Raw genomic sequence first — 15,537 nt, 5'->3', positions numbered from 1 at the left:
GATCCTCTGCTTCATCTAATCTACTGGTGATTCCTTCGAGTTTGTTCTTCATTTCAGTTATTGTATTCTTTAGTTCTACCTGGTTGTTTTTTATGATTTCTATATCCTTCTTTATGTCCTCCTTAAGTTGCTGAAACATTCTTATCATCAGTGTTGTAAACTCTGTCTCTGAAAGGTTGGATACCGCTGTTTCATTTAGTTCGATTTCTTGAGGTTTCTTCTGATCTTTTAATTGGGACATGTTTCTTTGTTTCTTCATTCTGGCTGTCGCTCTGATTGCTTCGATGTATTAGATCACCTAGAAAGAAAAAAGAAAAAAGAAAAAAAAATGAAAAAAGAAAGAAAAAAGAGAAAAAGGGCAAAAAAAGAAAAAAGAGAGAAAAAAAGGGAGGGGCTCTCTGCCAACTTTAATCTGCAGACCACTTGCTCAGCAATAGAGAGATTTTGGGCGACTCAGCACCAGCTGTTGCGGGGAAGGGCTCAGTGCGTCATGCACTGACCTCCCTCTAGACTTGAAGTAAGCTTCCCACAATTACTTGCTGTGTGCTCTGGAACAGTGCTCACCACTAAAAATCCTCACAGGTTGTTGCAGGCTGTCTGCTGCTGCAAAAAACCCTCTGTGGTCTGCAGAGGTAGGAGCTAGGTACCAGGGGCTCAGGGTGCCCCTGGCAACACAGCTCTAGGTGGGCAGGGCACGCCCCTAAGGTACCACAGCGTGTGGTCAGTGGCCCCCACCAAGTCAGAGCAGCATGCACTCCTGCATCAGCAGCCAACCCACACAAACTTGCCTGGAAATCCCCGACTGAATCACACAGGCGCACAGCTTGTGGCCGTACACTCCCAGGAAAACTCGCTGTCTGAGCCTGTCCCAATCAGCCACTCAAAGATCAGGCCGAGCAGCCTGACAGCCAATTGCCACCAAGACAACTCTGCACACGTTGTGCAGAATCAGGGACCTAAGGTGAGTCGCGCACTTCTGGGTCTCAATAAGCAGTCTGTTGGAGTCGGAGCTCTCCTGTCAGGTTTTCCCTGGCTACGCAGCACAAGCAATGCAGAGATTGGGGATCCAAGGCTGCATGCGCACGCACGCATGCACGCACGCACTCCTGCGCCAATTCCAGCAGACCAATGCAGTCCCAGACCTGAGCCTCTGTGGGCGGGCCCAGCCCTGAAAAAATGGCAGCCTCCTGTGCACTACTCGTGTGCAAGTTCCACACCAGGGGAACAATGGTCCCAAAAACCTCCAGCTCAAGTGCCAAAGGCACTCAATTCAGTCCTTCCCAGAGGCTCCTGGGCCCTGCTCACAAAGCTACTCTCTTCCATCAGGAGCCGGGTGAGTGCTCACCAGCGAGCAAGTCGGTTTGCCGGCTCCACTGTTTCTCAAGCCGCCCCCAGCCTCACCGAGCAGAGCAAGGAGAGTCCTCACTATTTTCTACTTCCAGCTATTGTAGAACTCCTCTTCCCAGCAAAGTAACTCTGGGATGATGAGCACAGTGTGGGGCCAGAGGGTCTCGTCCCCAACCGGAGAAGCCTCCCCACCGCTGAGGTGTCCCTCATGGGGTTCGCCCTCTCTCGTCTCCGCCCTTCCTACCAGACTTGATGTGGCCTCCTCTTTAAGTACTTCGTTTAGAGGTTCTGCTCATCTAAGGTCCAGGGAACTTCCGTGGTTGAATATCTTATAAATTATTTGTAATTTTGGTGTGATCCTGGGAGGTAATCAGCACAGCATTTGTCTATTCTGCCATCTTACTGGAAGTCTCCCCATTTTATCGAATTTTAATTTGTAGACAATTCCTGTAAATTCCAAGATCATAGGAGAAACAATTTTTTGAGCCTAAAAAGAATAAATGACAAAATGAGAACATAATAGTATTTATAGAAATATGCAAGTAAATGTATACTATTTGGTCTTTTACAATTGGCACAAATAGAACCACCTTGCTTCTTTTAAAGGGAAGACCAAACATTCATGTAAATATTCAGGTGCAAAATATTACATATTTTACATGCACTAATTATGCAATTTTATTTTTATTATATATATTTGATTGGTTGTACAGGCAACATAATGATACCTATTCAAAAAGAATGTAATTGTATTATAGTTGTATTTACAATTATATTAACTCTTTTAATTTTCTGTCAAATTAGTTATTATTATCTGTTCTTTGTTTTCTTTCTAATATTATCATAAAAGTGACTCTCATTTGGCAAACTGTTATTCAAAACACTGTGTGGAGCTTTTCTCAATGCCCTACCACAGAATCCACTACCTACTCTACCTACTACCTGTTAACCTTGTGTTAATGTCTTTATTACTAAGATTATCACACATTACAATTACAGATATGCCCTCAATACACTTCTTGGTTGAATGTCAAATAGTTGACTGTTAAAATCAGTATTTGGGGGAAGCTAACTAATACCATTATAGAATGAACTTATGCAAATTGAGGAAAAATCTGAAAATTTTCCCAAAAAAGTAATTGTGATTACAATTTCACTACTAAAAATGATAAAAGTCAACTTTAACAGTTTGAATTTTCAATCAGGAAAGACAATTTTTCCACTCATTTGTAAGTGAGGTTCGTGGGTGTGTAAATGTTTTGGGTAATTCGGCCAACGTAGGCAACTATTGATGGTAATGTTGCCACTAAGTTTGAAGGTTTTCCATTATTTAGGTAAAGGTTTATTAGATATTAAATTCCTGTAATTTTATCAAACCAATCCCTCAAATTGGAGTTACCTGCATTGCTCAAAGAAGATCCTGCACATTTTCAGAGGACTTTAAAAGTGTATTCATTTACCTGACTCTTGGACCTAGAAATACAGCTATGAAGAAATTTAATTGGTTTCAATATAACAAATCTCAAAATTCAGACCTGCATCTCAGTTTTCATTCCATATACATTAATTTCAGCAAATCCTGTGAATCAAAAGTTGGGAAACTCCTTACAGCAGGCACAATGTAAGAACCATTTCTGCTCTCAAGTCACATCATTTTGGTTATTTCTTTAGCAGGTTCTAACAAATAAACTATGTTCTCTACAAGCAAAAATAAAATATATTAGAACCCAGCTCATATGAAATTTTTCACTCAGTGACAAAATTTGAGTTTTTATCTATTATAGTTAACAGTCTTATAAGATTTATTGACTGTAAAAATTAATCTTAAATAAACAAAAATGTAAAATTGTGTTAATCTTGTCTTCATTTGCATGTGTTCAATTGCTGTTTTTATTTTTTTAAATAAAGGAAAATTGTAAAATAGTGTAATGAAAACAATCAAAAGTACAAATTTTCTTTTTTTTTTTTTTTAAGATTTTTATTGGGGAGTTGGGGGATGGAAACAGCACTGGGGAATTGGGAGAAGGGGAACAGACAAGTCGCTGTCCTTTTGTTCTTCAGTCTAGTTGTGGAGGACGTTGCTTCACTGGCCCAAGTTGGCACCATCATTGCGCTCTTCCTGGGCGAGGCAGATCAGTCGCCGGCTTCTGGACGGCCGCTCACTGCGGCTGCTGGCTGCTGGCTACATACGGTAGCCCATGGCAACCCACTGCCACAGGGGCTGCAGCCTACGCCGTCGCCAGCGACTCATGGCAGCCCAGCTCCAGGTTGAGCTGTTGTTCAGCATCTTAGTTGTGGAGGGCAGTGTCACTGGCCCTCATATGTGGGATCCGAACCAGGGCCCTCTGGCCTCCCAAGCCAGTTCTTAACCATCGTGCCACTCAGCCGGCCCAAAAGTACAAATTTTCTTGATTCCTCCATTGCAACTGTCTCCTAAATCTGAATCTGCCTGATATAATTCATGAACAAGCAATTGGTGAAATAATCTGAGCTGTTTAAAGTATATCAAATTACTTAAAAATATAAAAAATAATTAACAAAATTTACCCCCCCCCGGCCTTCTTTTACATCTTGCATTTACTTATTTATTTCTTTTTTATTATTATTTGTAGGTGTACAAAACAACATAGTAATTAGACCTCACAAAATGATAACCCCAGCAAGTCTACTACCCACCTAACACTGCACATAGCTATTATAATACCATCAACTATATTCCCTGTACTCTAATTTACATCTTGTGACTATATATACATTTTTTAAAATTATAGTTGGCATTCAATATTATTTTATATTAGTTTCAGGTTTATAGTGTAGTGATTGGGCATTTATATAATTTATAAAATGATCCCCCCAATAAGTCTAGTACCATCTGACACTACACATAGTTTTTACAATATTACTGACTATATTCCCCAAAATGTGTTTCACATTCCCGTGACTATTTTGTGACTACCAATTTGAACTTCCTAATCCCTTCACTTTTCTCACCCATCCCTCCAACCCTCCTCTCATCTAGCAACCATCAGTTTCTTCTCTGTATTTATGAGTCTATTTCTGCTTTGTTTGTTCGTTTATTCTGTTCTTTAGTTTCCACATATAAGTGAGATCATATAGTATTTGTCTTTCTCAATCTGAATTATTGCACTTATCATAATATCTTCTAGGTCCATCCATGTTGTTACAAATTAGATTTCATTCTTTTTTATGGCCGAGTAATACTCCACTGTATAAATGAACCACAATTTCTTTTTTTTTTAACTTTATTAGGGAACAGTGTGTTTTTCCCAGGATCCATCAGTTCCAAGTCAAGTTGTTGTCCTTCAGTGAATCTTACTTGTGGAGGGCTCAAGATCAGCTCCAAGTCCAGTCACTGCTTTCAATCTAGTTGTGGGGTGGGGGTGGGGAGTGTGCAGCACACCATCCCATGCTGGTGTCAAACTGGCAACCTTGTTGTTAAGAGCATGCTCTCTAACCAACTGAGTCATCCGGCCTCCCACAATTTCTTTATCAAATCATCTGTTGATGGACATTTCGGTTGTTTTCATATCTTGGCTATTGTGAATAGTGCTGCAGTCAACATAGGGGTGCATATATATTTTTTGAATTAGTGTTTGGGATTTCTTTGGATCAATACCGAGAAGTGGAATTACTGGGTCATAGGTAGTTGTTGTTTTTTTTTAATTTTTTTGAAGAACCTCCATACTGTTTTCCATAGTAGCTGCACCCACTTGCAGTCCCCGCAACAGTGTACAAGGGTTCCCTATTCACATCCTTACCAATATTTGTTGTTGATTTATTGATGATCGTCATTCTGACAAGTGGAAGGTGATATCTCATTGTGGTTTTTATTTGCATTTCTATAATGGTCAGTGACATTGAGCATCTTTTCATATGTCTGTTGGCCATTTGTATGTCATTTTTGGAGAAATGTCTATTCAGGTCCTCTGCCCATTTTAAAATTAGATTGTTTGGTTTTTTGGTGTTGAATTGTGTGAGTTTTTAAATAAAATTTGGATATTAACCCCTTATCAGATGTATCATTGGCAGATATCTTCTCCGATTCAGTAGGAAGTTCTTTTCATTTTGTTGATGGTCCCCTTCGCAGTGCAAAAGCTTTTTAGTTTGATGTAGTCCCATTTGTTTGTTTTCCCTTTTGTTTCCCTTGCCCAAGGTGATATATCAGTAAAAATATTACTTAGGGTAATGTCTGACTGTTTACTTTCTATATCTTCTTCTAGGAGTTTTATGGTTTTGGGTCTTACATTTAAGTCTTTAATCCATTTTGAGTTTATTCTTGTATGTGGTGTAATAAGGTGGTCAAGTGTCATTTTTTTTGCATATATCTGTCCAGTTTTCCTAACAAGATTTATTGAAGAGACTGTATTTACTCTATTATACATTCTTGCTACCTTTCTCAGAGATTAAATGACCATATAGTCATGGATTTATTTCTGGCTATCAATTCTGTTCCATTGATCTATGTGTTTGTTTGTATGCCAGTTCCATGCTGTTTTGATTACTATAGACTTGTAGTATAGTTTGATATCAGGTATCTGCTTTGTTCTTTTTTCTTATGATTGCAATGGCTATTTGGGGTCTTTTAAGGTTCCATATAAGTTTTAGGGTTATTTGTTCTAGTTCTGTGAAAATGTCATTGGTATTTTGATAGGGATTAAATTGAATCTACATACTGCTTTGGGTAGTACAAACATTTTAATTATATTAATTCTTCCTACCCATGAGAATGATATATGTGTCCATTTATTTGTATCTTCTTTAATTGCTCTCTTCAGTGTCTTATAATTTTCTGAGTACAGGTCTTTTACTTCCTTGGTTAAATTTATTCCTAGGTATTTTTTTGATGCAATTGTAAATGGGGTTGTTTTCTTAATTTCTTTTTCTGTTGCTTTGTTATTGGTGTCTAAAAATACAACAGATTTCTGAATATTAATTTTATATCCTGCTACTTTTCTAAATGTATTTATCATTTTTACTAGTTTCTTGGTGGAATCCTTGGGGCATATATAGTATCATGTCATCTGAAAATAATCACAGTTTTACTTCTTCCTTTCCAATTTAAATGTCTTTTATTTCTTTTTCTTGTCTGATTGCTGTGGTTAGAACTTCCAGTACTATGCTGAATAAAAGTGGAGAAAGTGGACATCCCTGTTTTATTCCTAATCTTAAGGGGAATGCTTTTAGCTTTTCCCCATTGAGTATGATATTAGCTGTGGGTTTGTCATAAATGACCTTTATTATGTTGAGATATGTTCTCTCTATTCCTACTTTGCTGAGAGTTTTTATCATAAATGGATGCTGATTTTATAAAATGTTTTTCTGCATACATTGATATGACCATATGATTCTTATTTTTTCATTTTGTTTAAGTTATGTATCACATTAATTGATTTGCAGATATTGAACCAAATTTGCATTCCAAAAATGAATCTCACTGAATCATTGTGTATGATCTTTTTAATGTATTGCTGAATTTCGTTTGTTAATATTCTGTTAAGGATTTTTGCATCTATGTTAATTTGGGATATCAGCTTACAGTTTTCCTTTTTTGTAATGTCTCTGTGTGGTTTTGGAATCAGGGTAATGGTGGCCTCATAAATGAGCTTGGGAGCTTTCCCTCCTCTTGGATTTTTTTGGAGTAATTTGAGGAGAATTGGTGTTAATTCTTTTTTGAATGTTTGATAAAATTCACCTGCAAAGCCATACTGGACCAGAATATTTGATTGTCAGGAGCTTGTTGATTACTGATTCGATTTCATTAGTAGTAATTGGTCAGTTAAGATTTTCTGTTTCGTTTTGGTTCAGACTAAGAAGATTGTATGCTTCTAGGGATTAATCCATTTCTTCCCAATTGTCAGATTTGTTGTCATGTAGTTGGCCGTGGTATTTTCTTAAATTTTTTTGTATTTGTGTGCTGTCCGTTGTCACTTCTCTTCCATTTCTGCTTTTACTTATTTTGATCATCTTTTTTTTTCTCTTGATGAGTCTGGTTAAAGGTGTGTCAATTTTGTTTATCTTTTCAAAAACCCAGTTCTTGGTTTATTGATTTTTTTGTTTTGTGTTTTTTAGCCTCTATTTCATTTATTTCTACTCTGATCTTAATTTCCTTACTTGTACTCACTTTGGGCTTTGTTTGCTGTTCCTTTCCAGTGCCCTTAGGTTACACTGTTTATTTGAGATTTTTCTTGTTTCTTGAGGTAGGCCTGCATTGCTGTGAATTTCCCTCTTAGGATTGCTTTCACTATGTCCCATATATTTTGGGTCATTGTGTTGTCATTTTCATTTGTCTCAAGGTATCTTTTGATATATTCCTTGATCTCATTGTTGAACCATTCATTATTTAGTAACATGTTATTTAGTCTCCATGTGTTTGTGTTTTTCAGTTTTTTCTTGTAATTGATTACTAGTTTCATACCATTGTGGTTAGAGAAGACGCTTGATATGATTTCAGTCTTCCTAAAGTTATTGAAAAATTTTTTTGTGACCTTGATAAACGTGGTCTATGTTAGAAAATGTTTCATGTGCACTTGAAAAGAACATGTTTTCTGCTGCTTTGGGGTGAAATGCTCTAAAAATATCAATTAAAACCATCTGGTCAAATGTGTCATTTAAGGCTGCTGTTTCTTTATTGATTTCCTGTCTGGAAGACCTGTCCACTGGTGTCAATGGGGTGTTGAAACCCTCTACTATGATTGTGTTATCACTGATCTCAGCCATTATGTCCATCAATATTTGTTTTATATATTTCAGTGCTCCTATGTTGGGTGCATAAATGTTTACTAGGGTTATGTCCTCATGTTGGATTGATCCCTTTCATTATGTAATGTCCTTCTTTATCTCTTATTACAGTCTTTGTTTTAAAGTCTTTTTTTCCCATATAAGTACTGCTACCCCAACATTTTCCTTATTTCCATTTGCATGAAATATCTTTTTTTACTCCTTTACTTTTAGTCTGTCTTTCATTTTGAAGTGGGTCTCTTGGAGACAACATATGCATGGATCTTGTTGTCTTATACATTCAGCTACCCTGTCTTTTGATTGGAGAATTTATTCCATGTACATTTAAAGTGACTCTTGACAGATACATAGTTATTGCCATTTTATTATTTATATTTTTGATCTTCATTTGTTTGTTTTCACCTTTCTTCTGCTTAAAGAAGTTTTTTTTTGTAATACTGGCTTTGTGGTCATGAATTCTTTTAGCTTTTTGTTGTCTTGGAAGCTCTTTATATCTCCTTCAATTTTAAATGATAGTCTTCCTGAGTAGAGTAGTCTTGATTGTGTGCCCTTGTTTTTCATGATTTTGAATATTTCATGCCACTCTCTTTTGGCCTGTAAAGTTTCTGCTGAGAAATCAGCTGATAGTCTTACAGTGTTAGTAACTAGCTGTCTTTCGCTTGATGCTTTTAGGATCCTTTCTTTGTCTTTAACCTTTTCCATTTTAATTATGGTGTGTCTTGGTGTGGGCCTCTTTGGATACATCGTGTTTGGGAGTCTCTGTTCTTCCTGGGCTTCTATGTTTATTTCCTTTGCCAGGTTAGGGAAGTTTTTCGTCATTATCTCTTCAAATAAGTTCTCAATCTTTTGCTCCCTTTCTTCACCTTCTGGTTCTCCTAGGATGTGAATGCTGTTATGGTTGATGTCTGCCCACAGGTTCCTTAAAATATCTTCATTTTATAAAAATCCTTTTTTTTTTTAATGCTCTGATTGGGTGTTTTATACTACCTTGTTTTCTAAATTGCTGATTCAATCCTCTGCTTCATCTAAACTGCTGCTGTTTTCTTCTAGTGTATTCTTCATTTCAGTGATTGCATTTTTTATTTCTGACTGGTTCTCTTTTATGATTTCTATGTCCTTATTTTTTAACATTTTATTGGGGAATTGGGGGGAGCGGAACAGTGTTGGGGAATTGGGGAAGAGGAACAGCCAAGTTGCTGTCCTTCAGTCTTAGTTGTGGAGGGCGCAGCAAGCTCAGCTCCAAGCCCAGTCATGCCGCTCAGCTCAAGGTGCTGTGTTCAATTAGTTGCAGATGGGTGTAGCCACCATCCCATGTGAGAGTTGAACCAGAAGCCTCATTGTTAAGAGTGCACGCTCTATTTACTAAGCCATCTGGGTGGCAGCTCAGCTCAAGGTGCCGAGTTCAGTCTTTAGTTGTAGGCAGGCGTAGCCCACCATCTCTAACAGGCAACCTTGTTGTTAGGAGCACGTGCTCTCACCAGCTGAGCCATCCTACCACCTGTTGGCAGCTCAGAAGCTGCTCAGCTCAGGCTCAGCTCACTGGCCCATGTGGGAAATGAACCAGCGACACTGTTGCTCAAATCTTGCACTGTTGAGCAAGCTCTTAACCAACTGAGCCACTCGGCTGGCTCCTCTATATCCTTCTTTATGCTTATTATCTCTTTGTTGAATGTCTCACTAAGTTCCTTAAGCATTCTTATAAATAGCATTTTAAACTGTGTCTCTGGTAAATTGGTTGCCTCCATTTTATTGAGTTATTTTTCTGGAGGCTTGTCCTGTTCTTTTGTTTGGGACATATTTCTTTGTTTCCTCATTTTGGCTGCCTCTCTGTGTTTGCTTCTATGTATTTGGGAGATTTCCTATTTCTCTCAGTCTTTGCTGGGTGGCCTTATGTAATAGGTATTCTGTGTGGTCCAGTGGTGCAGTCTCTGTGATCACCTGTGCATGTGTTTCAGGAGTGTCCTTTGTGTGTGTTGTGTGTATTCTCCTGTTGTAGTTGAGCCTTGATTCCTTTTGGGGTGTCAGGGGGTGGGAATGACTCCCAGCCTGACTGGCTGTGAGAGTTGGCTATGCCCACAGTGTATGAGCTCCTGTGTGGAGGCTGACTCCTAAAATGGGGTTTACCCCAGTGCTTCTTATGCCTGTTGAGACCCCCCTTTGGGTGTGCCATTTGTGTGTCTAACCAGGTAGTGCTCTGGTGTGTTCTGAAGTGGACTCTGGATATGTTATTTCTGGTGTCTCTTGGGAGGGGCTCCCATGAAGGGTAATTTCAGCTTGCCTGAGACCAACCCAGGGCTACTTGGTAGGAGCTACAAAGCTATATGTGGTTAGCTATTGCCTGTGCTGGTTTTGGAGACATGTGGGGGTGGCCTCCTGTGAGCTAAGGCCAGCTGTCACCAGTATTGGGTCTGGGAGAGCTTGGCAAAAGGTCCAGGCCCTTCTAGGGCTTTTCCACCTGCTAGCTGCCCATAAGATTCAGCCGTTAAAGAGCTTCCTTTGGTAGGTAGGCCAGGATGCTTTACCTGGCCTACCTACCAAATTTTTAGGTATTGAGAGTATCCCCAGTGAGGCAGCACTAGCTGGGTGGGGCAGGAACCCAGAGCATCACCAAGGTGGTGCATATGTGTGGATTTTACCAGGCCAATGTTGTGTCAGATTTGACCCTTTGGGAGGGGGTTCAATATAAAAAAGATGATGCTTTCCTATAGGTTACATGTGAGGCAGGCTCTAAACAGGGACAGTGGCAGCTATCCCTCCAGCCCTCACCTGAGAGCCACTGAGTCTCTCCCAGTATGTCTCTGGTGCCTCTCGAGTTGCCACCCGTCACTAGGTGAGTGTTTACAAGTGAATGAGTCTGTGTGTGGGCCCTCTAAGAGGGCATCTGGGTTTCCAGCCACCTTCCATTTCACCAGGATGGACAGACAGAGTCCTCACTAATTTTCAATGCCAGATGTTGTGGGAACTCCTCTCCCTGGCACAGGATCCCTGGGCTGGGGAGCCTGGTGTTGGGCTGAGAACCCTCCCTCTTCTAGGGGGGTACCTCCACCATCAAGGTGTCCCTTGCAGTGTTCAACCACTATCTGTGGGTTTGGGATCAGCCCATTTCACATCTCCACCCCTCCTGCTAGTTTTATGTGGCCTCTTCTTTATATCCTAGTTATAAGGGTTCTGTTCAGCTAGTCTGTAGATGATTCTTGAGGTTGATTGTTCCATAATTTATTTGCAATTTTGATGTGATCCTGGGAGGCAGTTGGCACAGCATTTACTTAATCCACCATCATGGACCTTCTTTCCACACTTCACATCTTGCATTTAAACCACTTTTCCAAATGGTCAGATTTTTCAGGATCTCCTTCTACTTTCTTGACCCTCAGTTAAGAAAGATTCATTTGAAATAGTGAAACAGATTTTAGGGAAACAAAAGTCAAAGTTTTTTTAGTTACATTTTTTCTTGATTAAATTATCAACTGCACAGGACACAAAACTACTTTGATTGTTTTCTACACCACATTAGGCACAAGGCATCACAAGACAGTGATTAATACAACACAGAGGTACAGTTGTAAGGTGGCTGATTTTCAAATGTAAAATGCCAGACTGTTAAGAGGTAGAAGGACCAATGCAGAACAACTCATCCAGTGGTTTTCAAAATGTGCTTTCCGGTGCTTTAGGCCCTAACTGCACTCTTCTTGGTGAACTGGCAATTTTATTTGTGATACAAAGTTTGCACAAAGGAGGCCACAAATGAATAAGAAAAAAATGCCACCATGTGTGGTTTAGGCACTACATAACAGAAGGAATATAATATTGGGATTCCTTTCAAATCATAAAGCAAACAGTTCTTGAAGAGCAGGATTTGACTAGGTGGCAAAGAGGAGTAGGGAACATCAGGCAGGACGGAATAGCATGAGAAAATCCACCTATGCAAAATCAGTCTTAAGTGTGAGCAGAGGCTTGCTCCAATGAAGAGACAAGTTGACCTTGGGAAACTGTAAATGTTGGAAGTCAGACATGGCCAAATTCTGAAGCAGTTTAACCTAGAGGAGCTCTACTAAATGTCAGCCTTTTGGGGAACCAAGTCAAACCATGGATCCTTAAATTATAATGTTCATATGAATCATCTGCAAATCTTGTTAAAGCACAGATTCTGATTCAGTGGTTCTGGTGGGACCTAGAGTCTGCATTTCCTACAAGCCCCTAGGTATGGTCTATTGTTGCTGGTCCATGCACATGCTAAGTGACTAAATTTAGGCCATTGTTGCACAATCTGGTCAGGAGTAAGGGATGTTCTTAGATTAATAGTGACAATGCAATGGGAGAAAAAAATTGAGAGGACCAGGGAATGAAAATATCAGTATTACTAAAAAAATAATAGTGGTTTTGTTCTTAAGTTGTCTATTTGTTTCTTGTTCCAGGAGTGAATTTGTGTCACATGCTATGTAGTTGAAGCCATATAGTCCAGTCGTTGAATCCTGTTTCTGCTATATCCAGTTTAGTGCTTCTCATTTTTCTAGTCACTGATTGTGACTGATAACTTTTTTATTGTATGGCTGTTGGGATGATTATATCGACTTATGTGTCCACAAGGTACCCACCAAATAGCACTGTTATTGTTGTTATTATTATCTATTAATTCTACAAATCATGTAAAAAGAACTTCTAAGTACACCCAAGGAGAGTGAGGAACTGCATTCCTTGTGTTACCTTTATTTCCCACAGAAAGCAGATTTGCCTCTGCTGATTGTCTTGGGGAAAACACTGGGTGATGATATCAAACAGGATTTACTTGTAATTGGTAGAATCTAATTATTTCCATGTGTAGGTCTGATGAGGTGAAAAAATTCATTTATGTATCTGAACCACGGTCAGGCATCTAATACCTAACTCCAACCAGTAAATCCCTGGCACAAAACTTCCAAGTAATGAAGCTTTGAATCAGTTATAAGGCCCCAGTGCTTAAAAGGGACAAAAATGTGTTTTAGCAGTCATTTAAATGAGTTATTTAATTCGATTTCTTCTTTCTTTGAAAACTGTATTCTTTATGCACCTTCTTAATTCTACACTCACCTCTCTCATGCAAAATACACTCCCAGCCACACATACATACACTTAGGGTACTTGTACAGCCAACAAATGGAATCGCAGAGCTGGAAGGAAAAAAGCTGTTATTGCAACAACTTCACTTCATATATGAGAAGACAGAGGCCTTTAGATTTAAAGTGCTCACCCAACTCACACGGAGGGTTACTATTGTTCTTGTGTTTCCAAGGTAAGGAATCTAAGGAATGCTATAAAGAAAAAAAATTGCAACATCTTTCATGATTCCTCTTAAAAAATCAAAAAATTATTTTTGGTCATATGATCAAGTAGGTGGTATGGAGCAGTGGTTAGGGTGTGAATACTGGCTGAAGCTACCTGTTTCATGTCCAGCTCTACCTCATGGTGGCCATATAACCCAGGACAAGTTACTTAATCATTGGGCCTCAGTTCTCTCATCTTTAAAATGGGATTAATATTAATAACCCCATTTTACAGGGTTGCTGCACTATTAAGTTGGTTGATAGGTATAGAGTGCTTGGAGTAATTGCTGGCCTAGCATGGTCTTTCTTTCTGAATCTGGACATATCTTTGGTTTAAGCAACCTGAACACACTTTTTCATTGAGGTCTGGTTATCATTCCAGTGATTCTTGATGATTTTGTTTCAATATGTAGTTGAAATAACAAAAATCACCACTTGATAAATGTCCTTGGAGTCATTTTTCAAATGATCAGAAAATAAAAATGCCCATAATGTAAATAATGGGCAAACTTTACATTGGGAAACATTTGGCAGAGGCTAGATCTTCAAAAGGCAAATATTATATTTAAGAAAATGGTTTGAAATGAAAATGTTTTTAGATACTATCAACAAAACCAATTTGTATAATCCCACTTGTTTGCTTCATTATATTCCTATTGTTAGTCCTACATCAAAAGTTACATGTGATCTAGATTTTTTTAAATGTTTCCCAAGTCTGCTTTTCATTATCCCAAGCAAAATCTGTTTCAATATTCAAAACTCATGAAAACAGTGAAAAGAAAAATGTCAGCATAATCCACTCTAGCTAAAAGTGCTTGAAGAGTTGGCGGCAAATTCTTGCTGAGAAAATTGCTTAGGCACTGCACTCCTCTATTTTGCAATTTTAACCACCTGAAAAGTATCCTGCACTTGACTTTGGAACACATCCTGGACTGGTTGAATTTCCACAGAGGAGGGAGACTTCCAACGCTGAGTTCATTGGCAGCTACCCCTTCCACTCAGGGTATCAGCCATGTTGTGGTAGGTGGGGAAGAAAGCAAGAAATTGAGTTGATAACTAGGAAAGCTGGTGATCAAAAGGCTGTGTGATTATTCGCAAATACTTTCTTCTTCATAAGTTTCTACCATCTGGCATTCGGTACTGTAGAATGAAAGCAGTTTTTAGAGCAAAAGTTGAATAATTACAAAAGAAAAACTCCCTCCCCTTCCCCAAGATCAGTGAAAAATCCTTCCAAAGATTAAGTCTAATTTTCATGCACAGGGTGCTCTGCGTTGCTTTGATTTCAGATCAGTTTCTGATACTAGTTCTTAAATCAGATTCTTAAGTGTTTTTCAACAAAATCCAAAGCACTCATAAAAATACAAATGAATACTTTTATAATGATCTAGCCAACCCCAAAAGAACAGCCACCCAGGACTAGAGATCTGTCTTGCAAGGACTTCTCCCTTTTCATTCAAGCAGGACCTAGTTCATGGGAATCTAGCAATTTAGGGGAAAATCCAGGGGCAGAAAATGTTGCTGTTCTGCCGAGAAGTCAGGAGCCTAATACTTCTCAAGGAGGAAGACCATTTTTAGACTTTCTGTAATAACTGATTTTTTTCAGCTGAGAAGGCAAATCTCCCAGCCCCATACTCTTGCTGGAAAAGGGGCACTTGATTCATTCATTCATTCATTCATTCATTGGCTCTGAGTGAAACAAACATGGTCCCTACCCCACAATGTTTCAAACCTAATAGGAAAATGGATAATAATCTCAAAATACACAAAAAATTATTTAATTATAAGTGTGATAGAAGCTATGAAAAGGAAGTACAGTATAATATAAGAATTTTAAACAGTGTAATTTAATTTAAGAGGTGTGGCAAAGAGGGGCATTGGAAAAAATGTTTACCCCTGCCCTCCTGTTCCTACCTTGTTACTTACAAAACTTTCTGTAATGAATCCCCCTGCTTTTCACAAATGCTATAGACATACTCCTTATGAATGTGTATCACCAATATGTGGATTATAAAACAGGAAGCTTATTCAACAAATATTCACTCATTCAACAAATATTTTGGATACCTCTCATTTGCCAGGAATTATTCTAGGTGATGCGGATGAAACAATCACCCAAACAAACAAAACTCCT

This window comes from Hipposideros armiger, unplaced genomic scaffold (genome assembly GCF_001890085.2).
Source record: "Hipposideros armiger isolate ML-2016 unplaced genomic scaffold, ASM189008v1 scaffold_208, whole genome shotgun sequence".
Taxonomy (NCBI): domain Eukaryota; kingdom Metazoa; phylum Chordata; class Mammalia; order Chiroptera; family Hipposideridae; genus Hipposideros; species Hipposideros armiger.
Note: the sequence above shows the minus strand (reverse complement) of the source record.